Genomic DNA, 20,749 nt, shown 5'->3' with positions numbered 1-20,749 from the left:
ACCATTTAAACCTATTTCCCTCCCTCCAAACAGTTCCAGCAATAAATTAATAGCATTTACGTATAATAAATATACGCATGAGCATCACAGACTACATAAAAAGGAAACCCTATATTGATTGACACACCCAACATTGAGAACACTTACAATGCTGCATTTCTGTATGAAGTACCCATTTCATCTAGCTTCCTAATGCCAGTAGGGTATGTTTTTTTCCAGCATATGGAAGAGAAGCTATGTAGCTGTTGGTGTTTGGTGGGGCATGGATTGAACACAAGGCTGTTCCTATTGATCACATATCCAGGGTACCAGAGTACTCTACATTATTTTTACCTATTATCCTCATATACACAGCACATAGATGTCGGGAGGAGAATTAGCTCTTTTTTCAGCTGAAAACCTATTGGGGGTGGGGATAGGTTGTTTCTTTTGGCAGCTCCCCAAATGGAGGCTGTAGCACCAGGAGGAATGGTGCTCATTATGGATTATAAGGTGCTGCTATGCTGACATTTTTTATTTATGTATTCACATATTTATGTGCAAGTACTTATTTTGCGTTACTGAATGGGGTTCTATGTGCATGCCAAGACCAGTTGCTTCAATATGACATAGAGTTGCTGCATGTTACATAATGTAATTGCGATTCTGGACGCAACCTAAACATTATGCAATAACGCATCTTTTAAATTTCATCCTTCTTTCGCCAGAATGGACAATTTTGGGTATCTTGAATCTTGAGGAAAAACTTACGAAAGGTAGTAGAAAACTATTTTTCATTTTATTGACAACATCCAAAAAATATATTCTCCAACAGTGGATTTAAGCTACCCCACCCTCGCTAGTCTAGGGAAAATTGTTCTTTGTTTTTAAGATGGATTGGTTGGAGGCATCTCTCCATAAGGAAACTAAGGTGAAGACCTTTCTGACTCACCTGTTATTTATTTGTTCCATACATGTGAATAAAAAGAGTATTTTTGAACAAGGCTTTTCTTCTATCATACTCCAAATAGCATGTATACAGATCAAACTATTGTCAGTTTTAATGTCATTTAGTTAAATACCGTATAGAATTGCAATTGAAATTTAAATGGAGGTCTTTTCCAATACTCCCAATACTTCTCTATGTTCTGCACAAGAAAGTTACTTTGCATAAAAAAAGCAAGTTTAAAAAATAAAGAAATAAAATATATAATTGAAACATAACGCGCTGTGAATCCTCAGCAATGTAATACAATGTATTTCCATAAAATGCCATGGTGCATTACAGTAATGGCATTGTGATGGTCTGGGTGTAAATTTAAGGATTACTACATCTGTGGATTTGATGGACACTAGATTTTCCAGGAATTTGTTGAGCATGGAGAGTATTGCTATGGGACAGTAGTCCTCTTTTCTTTAGGGTCTTCATTTTTGGAAAATGGGTGGACTTTAGCAACTTTACAGATATCAGAAACTGAGCCATGAAATATTTAAAGATTGAACATTTTGGTTAAGGGAGTAGAGAAGTAGCAGCATTTAGGAGCCTAGACTATAATATATATATATATATATATATATATATATATATATATATATATATATATATACATATATATATATATATATATATATATATATATATATATAATATTTGTATGATATATGTACATAATATATGTATAATATATATATATATATATATATACATACATCGTGATGACAACTATGATATAATACAAAACCAACTGCATTGCCAAATGAATTGTCAGACATACTGCCCAGACCCCATTTCAGTTATTTAATTGAAGCACGACAAGGTTTTCACTGCACTTTCTCACCAATCCTGCTCACAGAGGAGTTGTAGAGCACAAGGCATGCTGAGTGGGCAAAACGCACCTATTTGATACCTCTCATGACATTCCTTGCCTGCCACCAGTTGCTTTTAATTACTTCAGTGTTAATACAGAAAATCCCACCTCTGACCCCAGTGTGCTGTATTAAAATATTGCATTAAGCGCATGTCTTGGAGAGCAGAAACTTTGTCATACATTTGTAACTTTTGAGCTGGACCATCTGGTATAGAATGTGTTAAGAACACTCTTTCTTTTTGCGACATTGAGCAAGTACACTTGATACGCTGCTATTACACAGGCCCTCCCGTTGAGCAAGGAATCCAATTACCCACTTTCTGTTCTAAAAAGAGGAGAAACCCAGGCATAGAGGAAGCTTTGTGCTTGACTGCAGGCATTTGCAGTATTTTAGTGCGGTTACATAATAAAGATCTGTAAATTATCCTCACCGCCCCCCCCTTACCACAGTGTTTCTGGCAGCAGAATTGTTTGGCAGCCTTCTCCTATCCCAGCCATTCTCCAGCATACAAGGAGTTAGAAGGCCACAAGACAGATATTTTGCATATTGATGCTCAAACCCAGCATCCTAATTTACTGCAGACTGTTCCAAGCTGCACTAATTTTAACAACTCCACTTCAATTTATCTTGCAACAAAATCAATACACCAAACTCTCCCCTGCGCTTGTCTTAAAAATTGCACTTGCCCGTGATCAGAATGAACCGAGTGGTTGTTAAATTACTTGCTATTTAACACTTTACTTACCAGATGGCTCACCAATTCATCCCATCCAATAAATATTAACATACATATAATAGTCTCCCGCTTACTCTACATGTAAATAATGGACATTTTGCTGTGAATATTTTCATGCAGTGATGGCAGCAGTTCAATGTGCTAAGGCTCTCTAAGTCACACAGATGACTCCAGACATGGCAGGGAACAGGTCCTCATTCATCCAGTGCTTGTGCTCAAATTTTTCAAATATCAAATAAACTCAATTGAAAATGAGTTGGAAACATGATATTTGTTCTCAGCATTTCTCCCCTCCTCTCTGCTTATTGAACAGGAGCCTGAGATTTGTCCTGTTTCCCATCGCAGTTAAGGAAACATTAACTGCAATGTATTCTCTGCATAAAATAACAAAGCTTATCATTGTAGAATATAAATAAGGGTTTTATCTCTGAATCAATGTAGTCTGAATATGTGGAAAGGCAAGACACTTGATTTTATGCAAATATGCCCAATAGGTGCACACCCAGTTTGCGCTTTTGGAAATTCCTTACGTATGAATAGATTCTGCGACCATTTGAATGATTGTGGTCTCTGATTGGAATGCAGCCACTATCATTTTGAATCATCCCTTAAATAATTAAAACGTTAAGATATTTCACCTATTATACTGCTCATTGGAGCCACATTTATGCCACCTAAAAAAAGTCATGACAGTCAAGGTATTAATGTGTCACATTTTTATTTCTTACTGTTTTCGGTACATTGGTAGCTTTAAACTTAAAAAAATGTGTTCCCTTAAAAATTGCACCTGTCAGGATGCACAAATCCATAACTGAATATGTAATTATATTAGTGGTAGGTTCATAATAAAATATAGCATAGCATAGACATACAGAAATAAACCTCCTACCTACTACAACAAACACAAGGCAATGTGTGGTCATTGCTAAGAGTACCTCAGTCCTATGAAGTCTAGTAGTAATGCAAATCCTCACATTTTAGAAAGAGTTTGCAGCTACCCTTTGAGTAGTACTACCATTAACAGGTCTGGTTTAGTTCATTTGATATGTTTTAGATCAGAAGGGGTGGCACGTTTTTGTGCAAATCAAGTTTCACAGCAGAATAGGATGTTTTGAGGAGGTGCAAAGTTTCAGAGATACAATAACAAAGTTTGTCTTTTACTTTGCAGTTGTCCTACTGCATTATATTAGTAAATTTACATTCACGCTCAATTCACTCTACTGTGTGGTGTGATTGGGGTAGTACTGGCAACACTACTGACCAATATTTGACATTTTGAGCCCAAATGTGGAAATAGGTGAACATTACATGGGGTCTATTTTGCTTGCTAGATTACTGAAATTCAAATGGCTGATAATTACATCAAGGTTAAAGAATGAACATGCACACCCTACCCTACTAGGCTCATGCAACTAAAGTTGTTACCTAGCCACAAATTGTGGACCAGAAATCCGAATCCGGGTCTATTGACAACTGTACCATGAACATGGTCCTGGTCATCGAACAAGTGAAATTATATTGATTTTCGAACTGGTTCAAAATGTTGGTGCATCCTCAGCTGAAGGTCTGAAGTCTGAGGCTTATCTACTAGATGGTGTAACAGCAAGCTCTGCTGATGTTTTCTCTAGTCATCGGATGAACTAGCGAGCTGTGGGTGCAGGTAGGTGGAAGTTGGGGCCCCCTACCCTCTGCATCTGCCATGCAGCAGACCCATTATATCCATGTGCCCCCAATGCAGGTAGGCGGGGAGTCAGGAGCCGGGACCCCCTACCCTCGCATCCGCCATGCAGCAGACCCCATTATCTGCATGGCACCTGCTGCACCAATGGTAATTCCGCCGATGTCTCCAGTGTTGCTTCCAAGACAAAAAACACAGCATGCGAGAATCCATTTTCCACAGGATAATTTAAAGTCTCCCCACAACAATTGCCGTGCATGATGCCTGTGTTACAAGCGTGCCAAACAACCAACAAACTGGCTCTCAAACATAAATAAAGGGGATAAAATAAACTCTCCAGGGTTGCAGGCAGTAAGTGCTTTACCTACATGGATATTATTGCATCGTTTGAGTATAAAATGTTATTCATTTATACTCAGCAGTGAGCTCTTATAACTGGACTGTTAGATGGGTCTTCAGACTGACACTACATAAAAAGTATTTCTAAATATCTTGATACACAAATTGAAATGAGCATATTTCTTGCCCAAATATTCACAAAATGATTGTTTTTTATGCAAAGGATATTCATGTAATATATGAGAAAAGCCCTTGTTTTTGCACTCCCTAGGTTTCTGCTGTACTTATGGAGATTCAAACATCCTCATTTAAAATCGGATTTGTTAGCTGACTGCTCAGCTCCTCTTAGAGTAATGAGTAGTTTGGTGGGAAGGTCTGCTTTCTACAAAAGGTCACCTGGCATTAGTTATCCATCAATGCCACAGATTAAAGATGTGATAGTTCCTAGTGCAATGTTTCATGCAGCTTTTTAAAATTAAGACACGTGTAGGCTTACTGTAGTTATTTATGAAACTCATGTGCTTGTGCGAGTGTCATGCACTTACCCATTCGGGGGTAAAGTCTCCTGCATCACCAGTCAATAAGATCCCCAGGGAGGGTTCTAAGCTTGTCTATATAATTTCCCCCAGTGGATACTGGGTCCCTTTGTTTCCTGCACCAAATACCTCCCTCCTACCCTGCTAATGTAATGCTTGTCTTGCATTGATGTCTTGCTAACCCATTTTCTTTTGCTACCACAGAGGAGGCACGGTAGGTGGGAGAGCAATGCAGTCAGCGACTAATACATACGGAGCTATCGCTGATTGGCCACTGTCAATTTCAAAGTAACATGACTCTTGGTCCTTTTGTGTGGAGGACTCCTTGACCTGCTTTGTGTGGGCACGTCATTGTGAGTCCAGAAGGGGTGTAACCACTCTGGCGCCAGATTTAGCACCGACCAATTGTAAAGGATTATAGCCTAGGACCAGTGGTGTAAAGGCAATCTGACCTTTCACTGTTTGGTTTTGCTAGTTGTTAGCTGACTTGTATTGCTGTCACCGCCACCATTTTTCTGTTTAAATAAAACTGTGACCTTTTGCCAAATTTAAAGTTTGTCCATGTGTTTATTTTATGCTCTCAATTACAGTACTATAAATCTGAAATTATGAATAAAGTTTGGGTACCTAAAAGGGAGATAAGCAATATGGGCCTGTGTCATTAAGGAGAGCACAGCAAAGAAAAAGGAGTAAGTTTGCTCCTGGACAAACCATGTTACAATACAAGGGGTGCAAATTAGTTTATTATTTTGCACATAAAGCAAATACTGGCTGTTTTTTCATGTAGCACACAAATACTTGATAGCTTTATTTTTACATTGAAATTTAAAGTTGATCTAGGACATGCCCTACCCCAACTATAAATCTGTTCTTATATTTTAAATTTACCTCCCCCTCCAATGTAACATGATTTTGCTCAGGTACAAAGTTACTCTATTTTATGCTTTGCTCTCCTTAATGACTCAGGCCCTATGTAGTTTATGCTTCGTATTGATATACAAATTGTCCGCTATTTTTCATGACTAGCTGGACAACTGAGGGACTGATCCATATTAGTCTGTTATTAATATTTCAATTAATCTTAACAGATGAACCATTTGCCAGATGAGTGAAACATCCAATGGTCCCACGTTGGTCTCGTGTATACTAGTCCCACTCACCTGATGAAGTGTTGTCAATGCCCATTAACTTACAATTGTGCCTGTTTCAATAAGGTGAGCGGGATAAGTATAATGGATTCTGCTATGGGACTGCTGTAGGGTCCATTAATGTGTAAATAACACATCACCGGCAAATAACATGCCGGATTCAATCTTAACATCGTAAATTCCTCCAAATGCTGGATTTTAAGTTTTGAGTAACATTCTTCTTTCACTTATCTGAGTTTTCTACTAAGTTACATATACATAGAACATTTGTGAAAATAAACCAAAGGATAGTTTATATAAATGACTTCCCATTTATTGATGTGTTCGTTAAAATTCTTTTTTATATGATATAAAACTGCTCCTGAAACAAGCCTAATATTAATGTTAGTGTAGCTATAACATGTTCTCTTCACTGTGAATGGTTTAGGATGTCGTGAGATACTTAAAGCCAAAAAAGGGATGTATAATGCAACCAAATAGTTATTTCATTGCTTTACTTTTTTCCACTGCTTTACAAAATACATATTTTATCTGTTATTTTTATATATTCCCCAAATTCTCATTCCGGTCTGGTCATGTCAAATATCTGTTTAATTTTACAGGTTATCTTTCTCATAAAAGGCAAACAGCTTGGGCTCATTTTTATTCTCTTTATGCTTTTACTGCCAGAATAACTTGCAACACACCAGCAGGTTTAGTAATGGAAAAACTGTTTGGCCTAAAACTCTGATATGTTTTCATCTTTCAAAAGAATTGCATAAAAATGTACTGTTATCTTTAACAAGCCTAGCTTAAAATGATTTTTATATGAACACTGAAACCAATATCTTCAAAGCACCTATCAATAGGTTTCTGCCCCTTGCCATCAACTTGGCAAAATGTACAAACACAAGTCAAGAGCTGTGATGATCAGACAGAGCAGTGCCATAGAAGCTTGAGCTAATGCTGCGCCGTCTACAAATACAGGATGTCGCTCATACATTCGCTGTCCCTAGCAGGAGAAAATACCAGCGTGTCTCCGAGTACAGAGCTTTGATGAACTCCAACCAAGTTTTAGACACCCCAGATAGAGAAGTCGAAACATCAAAAGACATTATTGTGTACTTTTTATCAATGACATCCCATGCTGAATACCACCGACGTTGAAATCAGGGCTGGTGCTGAGCTTTACAGATGGATATAAAAATACACCGAAAGATAGACAGATTGCTTAAGGCTTTTTACGTCCATCTACATTGTGTCAAATTGAGCTGTTTTTTTTCTGCAGAATGAAACCAAAAAAATAATTGAAACTCCAATTAGTAGAAGTGTAAAGGTTCCTGCCATAGACTGACAAAGGGACTGAATCAGCTCTCTAACATACAACAATGTAGGTGTTGTACAACCATTTCCATCCTTGCACAAGTCCACGTTTCAATTATTAAAAGGTGCCAACTTTTTGGACATCTACACAGAAACAACACTCACGAACTGTCCTCTGTATTTAATACATTTTCAGGTCTAATGATTTTATTAGGCGTTATTTGGAAATAATGCTAATTAAATCGGATGTGTAACAGAGCTTATAGTAATTGCTTTTTTGAAACAGTATATTCAAGTGATAAACAATTTTTAGGATGCCTAACTGCATTAGAAGGTATCAGGTAACAGTTACCTGATAGGTATAGTCTTCTTCTGTGTATATTCTGGTTTGAACATTTGACAACCTGCTAAGGTTTCTCCTTGAACAAGGTTGGCATTGTGCGTTTCATCCACCTTGCGGGTCTCCCATTGGCTGTTAATGTGCAACCCATTGTGGCTGGCAACAGGGCTTTTCTGCCAACTATTTTTACCCATCTACAGTTTAAATACTTGTTAATAAACATATCATGACATTCAAAGCTTACCCTGGTAATGGGGTGGGTGGTAGTAAATATGTTTTTTAAATGGTAATCCCTTTTAAATGCCTTTCAGGAGGTTAGAGCTGTGGTCAGCATGCCCATGTTTGTGCCTCCTTCGGAGCTAGACCATTTGATACAGCAAGGGGTGGCGGAAGCTGATTGTTTATTTGACAAAAGTGACACATCCTCCCCCCCCCCCTCCCCAGTTCAATTCTAGTGCTCGGTGGCACAGCCTGGGCACCATACATGCCCTAATCGTCCCTCAGTATTCTTTATCTGGCTTCCTATACTGAGTTTAATTCTCATTGCCTATTTACATGAACAGTGTCTCTTGTAGTATATTGTATTTTATTATGTGTATCTATTTTTATCCTATTTTTATTCTAAACATATAGAATATTGTACAACACCATGCCTTATTATTCTGTATTGATCTCTTTTGCAGGTCTTGTCTAAAACAAGCCCTGATTGTTACTTAAATCAAAGAAAATCTATATGAAAAGGTCAACAAGAATAGAAGTCTAAATTGGATTATATTATGATGATGGTACCTTAAGATGGACAGTGATTTTTTTTTTTAAGTGATTGTTAACATACAAGTCATGTTTTGTAAGACATGATTTAACTGGCTCTGAAATGTTAGGTTCAGCAATCAATCAACTAATTGAAAAACAAACACAGATGCAAAAATAATGAATAAAGTCCTGGGTGGATAGTGAAAGACTAACAAAGTCTGCGTTTTGTCTACGTGTAATGGGTTTGTTTGTCCATCCTTAAAAGGTAGTTTTAAGTATAAAACTCAGGGGCTGATTTATCAAAGGGAGAAGAATGGGAGTCATTGCCTGCCAAAGTACTTATTTTCACTTTGCACTGCCTATTAATAGAGCTGCCATTGGCCATAATCCATGTTGAGGGAGCCGATTTATCAATCATTGAGCGTGTACACCCACAGATGGTGTTACCAGAACATTAGAATTAAAAATTTTCTTTAGTCTTCGAATACCACGTTATTGTTATTGCAGTACTGTTTAAAATGTATTAATATTTTTCTAAAAAGGAAAGTTACTTGTTAACTATATGGGCACCACTGTAGCTCACCATCTCTGCACAGCTCCTTCCACTGCTACCTCTGTTTTCAAATCCCTCCCTGCTGGACTCACGTTGGTGAATAAGTAATCCCGTCAGCCAGGCAGTGGAAGATCTGAAAACAGCAGTTCAAGTGGAGGTAGTGGTTCAGTGCTGGCAGCTAAAGTGGTGTCCACATAATTAAAAAGTATCAAAAGATAAAATAAACTTTCTGCACATGAAAGGGTATCTTCAGAGGCAGGATACTAAATTGTTAGGCTCCATAGCAAAATTTGGAAGGATACGGTTATGTGGATGCAGTCTGTCCTCCCTCAACCCCAACTCTGCTCTTCTGAACATGTGCCGGGGACTGCACATTAGCAGTGATTACCTATTTTGGCTTAACCGCACTTACTCCATGATTTTAATAGATCACAGTCAGTAGATAAACTACTGCAGTTGCTATGAGTGCTGCTATCGTTACCCCTCATCTTCTGGCTCCACAGCCGCTGCACCCTCTGTTATGCTCTATCCTATGGAACTCCGATTGGGCTAGTGCTGTAATAGTGACTGATGCAGCTGCGTCCTAATGAGAAGTTCATGATAGATACTCACGCAACACTTTGCAGGTACTGTGCCTGCAGTATCTGCGCATGCTCCGCTCAGCACAATCCTATATGTCTTCTTCACAAAACATATGTCACACTCCGCTCCCTGTGTACCTCTACCCGAGCCTCTAAACACTGACTGTCACTTTAATTTTTGTGCAGACTATTAGTCATGGTCTGCACCTGTGATTGCTACACCTGTGTGCTGTTCAGTTTTACCATTGGTCAGTTTCCCTTTATAAGGTCTCTACTTTCATTCTCGCATTGCTGGTTCTTCAAGTCATATCTGTTACTCTGATGTCTCTGTTGGGATGCATACCTCTGGAAACTGTGCTTATTTGCTGCTGCATGGCTGGACTTCATTAACCTCTGCACACTTGTTCTACTGCTTGTGGTAAACGTTGTGATCTATACCTGTAACCTACTCGGCCTGCATTGATGACTACTGTGACCTGTTCCACAATCCGTGGTAAGCTGCTATTCATCGCTGCTGTGTGTTCATCGCTGCTGTATGTTGGAGTTCCTCGATTTCTGCATACCTGTTCCACTGCTTGTGGTAAACGCTATGATCTACGCTGTTATTTACTTGGCCTGTATTGCTGACTACTGTCATTGGTTCCACAATCTGTGGTAAGCTGCTATTCATCGCTGCTGTGTATTCATCGTTGCTGTATGTTGGACTGTCACGATCTCTGCATACCTGTTCCACTGTCTGAGGTGAACGCTATGATCCGCATTTGTTATTTACTTGGCCGACATTGTTTATTACCATTATCAGCTCCCCAATCCGTGACAAGCTGTGTCTATAGTGGCTGAATATATCTGGACTCTGTTGATTCCTGTGCTTTAATTCTACTACTAATGGAGACTCTGGTTATTGCATGTGCAGCTTGTATTAATGAATGTTGCTGACCGTTATTATTTTTGCATGTCTTCATGATCATCAGTTGCGAATTACTCAAGTCTTCATAGAACTCTTGTATTAATGTTTTATAATAAAATGGTAATCTTTGTTACCACCATTTGATGTCCGAATTGGATCATTCTCCTGCTATGTACTTGTTCTCTACCTGTCACATTGGGAGCTTTCCTGGAGGGCCGCGACCTGCAAGCTGGGAGCCGCAGAAGCCCATATTCCCTAATGGGGATCCCTGGTGAACATCTCACATTTCGTTAGACTCCGCGCCTCCAGGGAAGTTTAGTCAATACTCATTGAGACAGCAGGATCTCACTCAATTATTTGTGAGCTAACCTGACAACAAAGCAACAATATATTATAAGTAAAGACAAACTATTCAATGATCCTTTCTCTGAGTTCTCATGAAGACACAAACACTGAGGGGTCAAGCATCAATAAGATGCGGTACAGCTAAATATGCATTGCTGCACATCGCAGTGATGCATATTTAGGGACCACTAAGATGCACCATGCCGGGGCTACTCTGGGAGCCCCGGCGAAGTGACCCCTATACTGCAAACTTTTTTTTCCTGCTTAACGGCAGTTTAGCGCTACCGGTAAAAGGAGGAAGTACTGCGACTGTACCGGATTCTGCGAAGCCAGAGAGGCTTTAGCAGAATCCCATAGGAAATTAGATGGAGTTACCTATCAGTGCAATGCAAAGCTTATCAAAGCTTCATGTATTGCAGAACATTGCAGTCCCCATAGAAATCTATGGGACTGCGATGCTGCACAGTATCAGCTTAAACAGAGGAGATTTCTATGAAATCTCCTCCGTTTGGCAGTTAATACATAGCAAACAGCCGTTTGCGCATCTTTTAAGTAAGTTTTTGCTTGATGCATAGACCCCTAAGCCACTCTCAGAAGTGAGTTTCCAGTTTATATCCAGAACTGTTATACTCTATTCTCTATTACTAAGCTTTGTGTTTCAATTATTCTTTCCTGTATATAACGTATTTATCAGGGTTTCTTCTGTGTCTATATATGTGGCTGCACAGTGCTCAACATTGCTATCTCAAAGCCTCACCTATCAATGTGGAGTTTGTATGTTTTTCACAGGTTCTACTGTTTCCTCCAAAAAACATACTGGTAGGTACTTGGCTTCTGACAATTTGGACCCTAGAGCAGTAGTCGAAGTGGAAATTTAGAAGTGCTGCTATGGAACTTTCACTTTGAAATGAACGTCCGGAGTTTATGGATTTTTATACAGTGAAATTCATTTTAAATGTATTTTAGCACCATATACTGTAATATAAAACATATTAAATGATGCAAGGCTAAGCTCACTTTGTGCCGCACCTCTCCTGTGTTCAATTACCTTTCCTCTGTGTCCCTCCACCTCTACCTCATGTCTCCTTTGTGTACTTACATTTTCCTCTCATATCTCAATAATAAAACTTTCCAAAATATCTCCCTTATATCTTCTCTGTTCCCATGTCCCCCTCTCTTCATTGCAGGTATCCCCCTCTCTCCCTGCTTTCCCCCAAGCCTCACATCCTGCTTCTCACACCTTTCTTACTCCTTGATCCTCTCTCTCTATCCCCGCTCCTGCTCCTCAAATCTACCCACATGCCCATCAGACATCCACAAATGCCCCATACATGGCAAACAGCCGTATCACATGCCCCATACACGCCAATCAGCACCACTTCATGCCAATCAGCCTCATCACATGCCCCATACATGCCAATCAGCCCCACAACATGCCCCATAAATGCCAATCGGACCCACAATATGTCCCATACATGCCAAACAGCCTCACCATAGGCCCCATACATGCCAATCAGCCTCACCACATGCCCCATATATGCCAATCATCCCCACCACATGCCCCATACATACCAATCAGCCCCACAACATGCCCAATATATGCCAAACAGCCACACAACATGCCCCATACAAGTCAATCAGCCTCACAACATACCCCATACATGGTAATCATACCTCTTAGCCGCAGGATCCGTGCAGAGGAAGGAGGGAGAGTACTCTACATGTTCTCCTCTTCCTTCTGTGATTGGCTGTGACACTCTGACCTCACTGCCTTGTACAGTGGAGCTCATGTGATGCGGCTGTCATTCGAACAGCTGAATCTTCTCTGATCTGCCAGCGAAGCAATATGCTTCGTGATGATCATGATGAGGAGCCACATTTCAGAGATCAAAAAGCCACATGCCGGTCGAGAGCCGCGGGTTGGCCACCCCTGCATCAGTAGAACAAAGCGTTCCTAAAATATGGTACTTTCTATTTTTGCCCTTTTCTTCATAAGGCACACAATTCAAATCTGAATTGTAGCAAAACAAAAGATCATTCACAAAAGTCCCAATACTAAATAACAATAAACTGGACAAGACAAAGAAGCATCATGAAGAACTGGTTGTTATCATAAACACCATTGATGTAAATAGGTGTGACTGTACAAAAAGCATAATTTTCCTAGTTCATCACTTTCTTAACTTTAGGTATAGAGAATGAGATTACAGCTAGGAGACTGGTAACTGTGATGGCTTTTGTGCATATTTGCATGAGAGGCATGCAAATACTCACCATCTGCAAACTGCTGGAAGTTAATCTATGTGTAATCATGTCCCTGCAGACTCCTTCTGGGCTAAACTTTTCATATAGCATGGCCTCAGTGACATCAGGATGGAGGTCATCCACATCAAGCCCCTCACAGAATAGTACACTGTGGCCAACACCACTCTCAGCAGCTAGTACAAGAGAAGCACAGCTTTTCCAGTTCACAGTGACCTCTGCTGTCTGCTAAATATATTGCAAACTGGGAGAATGTATCAGCATATAACAAGGTGCAGGAGGCTGCAGTGTGATGTAAGGGAATGGGGCGTAGAAGTGCCGATATGTCATACCTGCACATACCGCCCCACGATTTTTAGCGGAAAAGTGTATCCAGGGATACGACCGTTAATTAAAATGAAGGCTAGTAGTGGATATATGTTAAAAATAGGACTGCAATATATGGGGTCTGGGGGGATTTTCACAATTGAAACAGATTGGCGGTTGTTTACTCTGGATCAATTTCAAATATAAGTGCAGGATCGCTGGAGATCCAAAATAGGTTGAACTTGATGGACTGGTGTCTTTTTTCAACCTCATCAACTACGTTACTATGTTACTATGTTACTTTGAGCACTGCCCTAGAGTGAGTGTGTGATAGGGAGTGAGTATAATACCAGTTTTTCCTGTGTGTGTTTGTGTATCTACATTTTTATACAGAGATTGCAGTGCTATATAGTAAGTAAAGTAAATATAGATTACAGAGTTCTACAAATAGTAAGTATACATTATGAAATTGCATATTTAAATTAAGCAAATATATAGTTATAGAAACAATAAGTAAAATTACTATATAGAGATTGCAGAGTTAGTTATTAGCTTTAAAATTGAATATATAATATATTGCAGAGCTGATACTTTGAGAAAAATATTGCAGAAAGTGCAGGGAAGGGTGCTTGAAAATATACCTGGAAGCAGAGTGTACTGAGAAACAAGCTGGAGATGTCCTTCTAATGTAGGTAGTGGGTAGAGAGAGAGTGGAGTGCTAAGTTTGGGTTTATAAAGCCCAGGATTGCACTCCCAGCACTCTTTGTGCCCACGTGTGCACAATGAAGTCATACCGCACACTTGTAAACTCTGCACTTCATTGGGTGCAATGACTCATCACACCTGGCAATGTAAACCATTGTGTATAAACTGGCTGGAGTCTGCCTACACAATGCCACTGTGCATGTACTGAGACAGGGCATGTACTGAGCACATGCGGCACTACGCATGCCCCAAAATGAAACACCACTTGGAGGGTGCAAATGCAGCTAATGACATGATCACGCCCCCCCTCGAAAATGTCATCATCGGCATATGCATTGGAGCGAGCACTCCTCCACCAACTCCTCTCTTCAGCTGGTGCGCATCCCCTCCCTCAACTGTCACCAGAAAATCCATGTGTTTTTGTACAAAGATTCTGCTCTTTTGCAGTTTATAAATGACTCTCGAGTGCTGTCAAGTGATTTAAAATGCCAGAGCAGTTTAGATTACAGCAATTAATGTCCCCTGGACTTGCATTTATAAAAGGAGAGGTTTGGGAACTGCTAAAGTAAGATGTATTTGTTTAATTGTTAACACTATTTTGTAATTTGCTTTGAATCCCATTAGGAAGTTATTACTATTTATTATACATAGTTAAAGGAAAGCACACTTCATTGCATATTGATTTGGAGATAATGACTGTTCACTTACAGCAACATCTTGGAGTCTGCAGAATAATGATATAAAGCAATCTATCAAATTTACAGAGATCTCAATATCATAACTCCTGATTATACATGAAAAGAAGCCAACGACTGGATGGAACATGTCAATCTCCTGAACTTTAGCATAAAATTATATTTTTCTTGCTTCTCACTCTACTGCAGCAAGCAATTGTAGCTCAGTTTGTATTTATGTACAGTATGTCATTGTTTCAGAGTCAAAGCACAGGTGAGATATGATTTGCATCAAAGAGTTTAAATAAGGAATAAAGAGCTAAAAATGAATTTGGTTTTGCAAGTTTTCCTGGTTTCCAAGATAGTGATGCTCTGTAAAATGTATGTATCTTTAGTTTAGTACAAATGTTAAAAAAAGCACATCTTACAATACAAAACTAAATACATCAAATCCATTAGGACAGATGATACAGATACTATTGGAGGGCAACCAGATAGAGGCGTGGTGAGACTGGGGTTAGTAAACTCCTCAAAAGGCCAGGGAACAACTGTTAGTGTACTGTATATTTGTATACATGGTGACACCTGGCTAAGGGGAATATTGGGACCTCTTTTGCTTCATCTGTTGTTTGGTCCCTGTCTTGATGCATGATTCTACAATAGGGAAAGATTTTACCCATTTTTGGATGAGGATGTGGTAGAACAGCTGGTAGTTCCCCAGTCATATAGGAGAACTGTATTAGACTTAGCTCATGTTTACATCCCAGCAGGACACTTAGGGGCAGAAAAGACCACTGAAAGAATTTTACAGCATTTATTTTGGCCAGGGGTGCATAAGGAGCTGTCGGAATATTGTTCTTCCAGTTCTGAGTGCCAGTATTATGCACCTAGACCTCATTTCAGGAACCCACTAGTACCCATGCCTATTATAGAGGTCCCGTTTGACAGGGTAGCCATGGATCTTGTGGGACCCTTGTTAAAGTCTGGGGCATCAGTATACAGACTGGTTAATGGATGCACTTGTGAAAGGTGTTTAAAAGGATGTCAGTCTCAGTCTGTGTTTATAACGAGGTTATCAGGAAGGGAGCCCTGAGATAATGGCTACACGTGTTAGCCTGGTTTAGCGCTTGCCAAGCAGAGGCGCGGAGTCCAACGGATTTCCCAGTCTTCACCAAGAACTGCCACAAGGCGGGATGGGCTTAGCAGTGGGGAACCCAAAGGTTGTGGCCCTCTGCAAGGCCACTAGGAAGAAACACTGCGGAGATAGAGGAAGGGTATCTCTGGTGGTATCGAGGTACAAAATCAGTATGCTGAAGGGAAGTCAAATAACAAGCCAGGCACTTGTACACAGGCAGTAGTGCAGTACAAAATCAGGATCCGAGAGAGAGAGTGGTCAAAAACAAGCAAGGACTGGTACACGAGGAGTTAAAAGACAGAGAAGCAATCCAAAGAAGCACAGGAAAGCTCAGCTTCTGCAGCATATCAGACAGTCAGACCAGTGTGGAAACCTGTTGCTCTGACACTACTGCAGGAGGGGGTACCAGAGGTAGAAACAGAGAAGGAGCAGTTGGCGGGATAGAAGGTGAACCACGAAAGGACAGTGTCAGAAATACTAATTGTGTGAAGGGTGGGGAGTAGGTGAGGGTGATCCATGGTGTCAAAGGCGCAGAGAGGTCAAGGAGGAGAGATCATTGGCGACTTTGGTCAAGGCAGTTTCTGTGGAGGTGGCAGAAATCAGATTGGAGATGATCAAGCAGGGCGTTGTCAGAGAGGTAGTTCCTGAGATAGACAAGACACACACGTTTTTTTTGGAGGCAAAAGGGAGAAGATAAATGGGGTCGTAGATAGAGAGTGAGGTGAGGTAAAGATTGGGGTTTTTTAAGAATGAATGAAACAAGAGCATGTTTAAAGGATGAGGGAAAGATTCCAGTGGAGAGGGACAGATTGAAGGAGTGTACAAGGTAGGAGAAGACAGTGGGGGAGAGGGAGCGAAGGAGGTGGGAGGGGTTAGGACTGAGGGGTTAGGATTGAGGGTGGAGAGGATAATATGAGAGAATGGACTTCATCTCTCAAACGGAAACATTTTTCTACAAAAATACTGCTCATTTTCATTTATAGCTTAAATTCATTGTGAGAGTGAGGGGACATCGGGTATGTCTTTATTACATGTGGCAACTGTGTATGTTTGAAGCTTTAGTTTTATATGATTCCACCCAAGTGCAAATGGAAAGTGCAAGAAAAATCCATTAATGCATAGGATGAGAACTAATGTCTACTGGTGCAAAAATCAATTCCTTTTGCTGTGTGAAAATTGGTGTGAACAAAACCCGTAAATCACATGGCTCCTCCAAAGAGGATTTTGCGCTGCACCAAGTCAGTTTTACATTTTGAAAACTAGACTCAGGGATAAATTTACTAAAGGGAAGTTTGCATAAACCACCAGTTTTTGGTTACTAAGAGATTTAATAAGCTGCGGTTTTCCAAACTGTCCAGCAAAACAGTCAGAAGCAGGTATAAATGCAACCTGTCTTTTTTCTGGTGATTTCGCTGATGGTGTTGACGAAACCACCGGTAGTTTTGAGTAAACCACACAATACCTGTCATTTAACACTGCAGCCTCAAAACAAATGATAGTAAATGTCTGGTTTGGAGCACCATAACAGCGATGTGTGGTGGTTTAAAACCGCTGCCAAACACAATTTTTTATAAATACCTCAATTGACCTCATCTATAAAAACAAGAACTGCCTGGGGGATATGTCCCCCTAGTTCTCCTTGACAGCTCTCCCCTAGTGATTTAATTCTAAAAGGGGTCCTAATAATGGACACCAAGGAGACATTTAGCATTCATCATAGGGTGAATAGAAAAAGGCAATGTTCAAAAGAATTTTAGGTATAAAAATCAATATACAAATTTTTATTTCTGACTAAATGTGAAACTTCAAAGCAGAAACAATTACATTATGGATTTTAAAAAGGTCAATATATTCAATAGCTACAAAGAAGAAAATCTGCCTGTGCCGTTGATTCATATAAACACTGTGCTGTCTACATGCATAAACCCATTTTATTCTACAGATGCCAAACCTGATAAGACTACTTTCCTTATTTTCTGATTAAGGGATTTGGCATTATACTGGAACCTTGTGGTGATCTGCTAGTGATAAGCCATAGTCTATTTCCTATACTGTCAGCTCAGAGTAAATGGATGAGCTCCATGACTTCCTCTAGTACTGATGGAGTACACTGTAATGACAGCAACTTCTAGTCTCCATTACTGTAGGAAAACACATTTTTTGATATTGCTATGTATCAGAATGTTGCATCAGCAACCTAAAGTACCTTTTAATCTTACAAAAAGTCATCTGCAGTTGAAACAAATAGTGAATCACTGTTTGTCTTAGTGATTTTACTGGTTTACTCTTTCTTACATATAAGAGAATTTTGACATTTTGAAAAAGTTATGTAGCATTATCAGGTTTCAACATCTGCAGAATAAAATAAGTCTATACCTAGTTAACACCCCCTTTCCCAGCCAATAGAAGGGAACGGTGCGTGTGTGTGTAATGAGATATATCTCTCACCTTCTGGATCGCTTAGCGCCCCCACCCAGATCAGATCATGTCCAGGATCATGAGCAGAAAGAAGAGATTTTGGAGACCCTCCGCCTTTGCACCAAACAACTTAAATGACATAGAACTAAAGTTGATGCAGAAACATTGGCATGTTTATAATAATTAGGTTTTGCAATTAAAATGGCTAACTGATAATTCACTAATTTCAATAATAACTCTGCTGTGTTTCTGGAGAGGAAAGTCCCCCCCTCAACCTTCAAGTACATTTGCAGTATTAACCTAACATTGCCTCTATTTTGAGGTACCTCAGATAACTATGCTGAACTAAACTCGGGTAGTTTGTGGCTTAAGGAAGGCCACCTACAACCATGCATATAATTATCCTTTTTTTCCCCCTTGTGCTGGGAAGTAGCTATACTCACTCAGTCACACACTTCTCACAGCAGATTCATACAAATCTGAACGGTTTAACTCTAATGCAAGGTGATAAAACAGGTCTGTCTTGCGTTGGAGCTCTTATTTAAACAGTAATTTTCATTGGCCCAATAGAAGAGATTTTCCACACATTATATGAATTGAACTTGACTTGGTTAACACACTTGGCTGAACAAAATGGCTGCTTTCCACTGAAAGCTGCTGAACTGCTAAATGTCCGACCCTGTAACATGCGTACACACCGTTGTGTGATACTCACTGGGATTTGTAATATCATTGGCCAACCTCTCTCTCCCTCAAAATCTCAGTCACTTTTTTTTGACAGGTTCTCAGCATCAGTTTCCAATTAAAATGCTAATCTCAGTGGCATTCTTTTCTATTATAAGCCAGTGTACATTTACTGTTTCTCCACAAATAATATCACTTACTGTTGGTAGCCTCACTGCAATCTGTCTCCAGTCCTTGTTAGTCCTCACTTGGTTTCTAGGTGTTTTTCTATGTACTCATTTACTTGCTGGCTCCCTCTCAGTACAGTTTTCTTCAATTATTAATAAACAGTAACTCACTGACTTCTCCAATAACTCTCTGTTCACTTCTAGCTGACCGGTTCTCACACACTCTGTCTCTGTTTTGCCTCACAGATCTCCTGTCTTCCCCCTGTCAGCGCTCTCTCACTGGAAAATCTCCTAAGCACCTTTGCCATACCCCCTCCTTATGGAATCCTCTGTGGCAGCAAGGGAGTCTGGGAGGTGTAATTAGTTCTTTTCTTCTGCAACCATGTTGGGACTGGACTATATAGCTTAGTCAATTGTTTCCTCTGTGTGGGATCCACTCACAGTGCTTGGTTACACCTATAGTATCATCCAGTGTTATATGGATGATATTAAGAGTTGTGGGGGCCCCCAGGGCAAGCAACACACACTTCCTATATTAAATCTAAACTTAATTGCATGCGGGCGGCAGTTGGAAAAGGCTGCACGTTAGATCAGCTCTGTGTCTTTCCTCCCACACAATTATCTGTCCACAATTATAAAACATCTAAAAACTTGTGAAGACAGTGGGAAATTATTGTGGGGGTACAAAGGAGTGTCATCATCACTCCAAGGACAAGGCCATACCATCTATCCCTGGCTTATCTGCATCAACTGACCTACTGTGTACCGACCCGGCTTGTCAGTTGGCCCTTCTCCTGCTGAATCCCTGGTTTATCTGCATCAACTGATCTACTGTGTACCGACCCGGCTTGTCAATTAACCCTTCTCCTGCTGAATCCCTGGCTTATCTGCATCAACTGATCTACTGTGTACCGACCCGGCTTTTCAGTTAACCCTTCTCCTGCTGAATCCCTGGCTTATCTACATCAACTGATCTACTGTGTACCGACCCGGCTTGTCAATTAACCCTTCTCCTGCTGAGTCCCTGGCTTATCTGTATCAACTGATCTACTGTGTACCGACCCGGCTTGTCAATTAACCCTTCTCCTGCTGAATCCCTGGCTTATCTGCACCAACTGATCTATTGTGTACCGACCCGGCTTGTCAGTTAACCCTTCTCCTGCTGAATCCCTGGCTTATCTACATCAACTGATCTACTGTGTACCGACCCGGCTTGTCAATTAACCCTTCTCCTGCTGAATCCCTGGCTTATCTGTATCAACTGATGTACTGTGTACCAACCCGGCTTGTCAATTAACCCTTCTCCTGCTGAATCCCTGGCTTATCTGCATC

The sequence above is a fragment of the Mixophyes fleayi genome, chromosome 1 (assembly GCF_038048845.1).
Source record: "Mixophyes fleayi isolate aMixFle1 chromosome 1, aMixFle1.hap1, whole genome shotgun sequence".
NCBI lineage: Eukaryota > Metazoa > Chordata > Amphibia > Anura > Limnodynastidae > Mixophyes > Mixophyes fleayi.
This window is presented reverse-complemented; position numbering follows the sequence as displayed.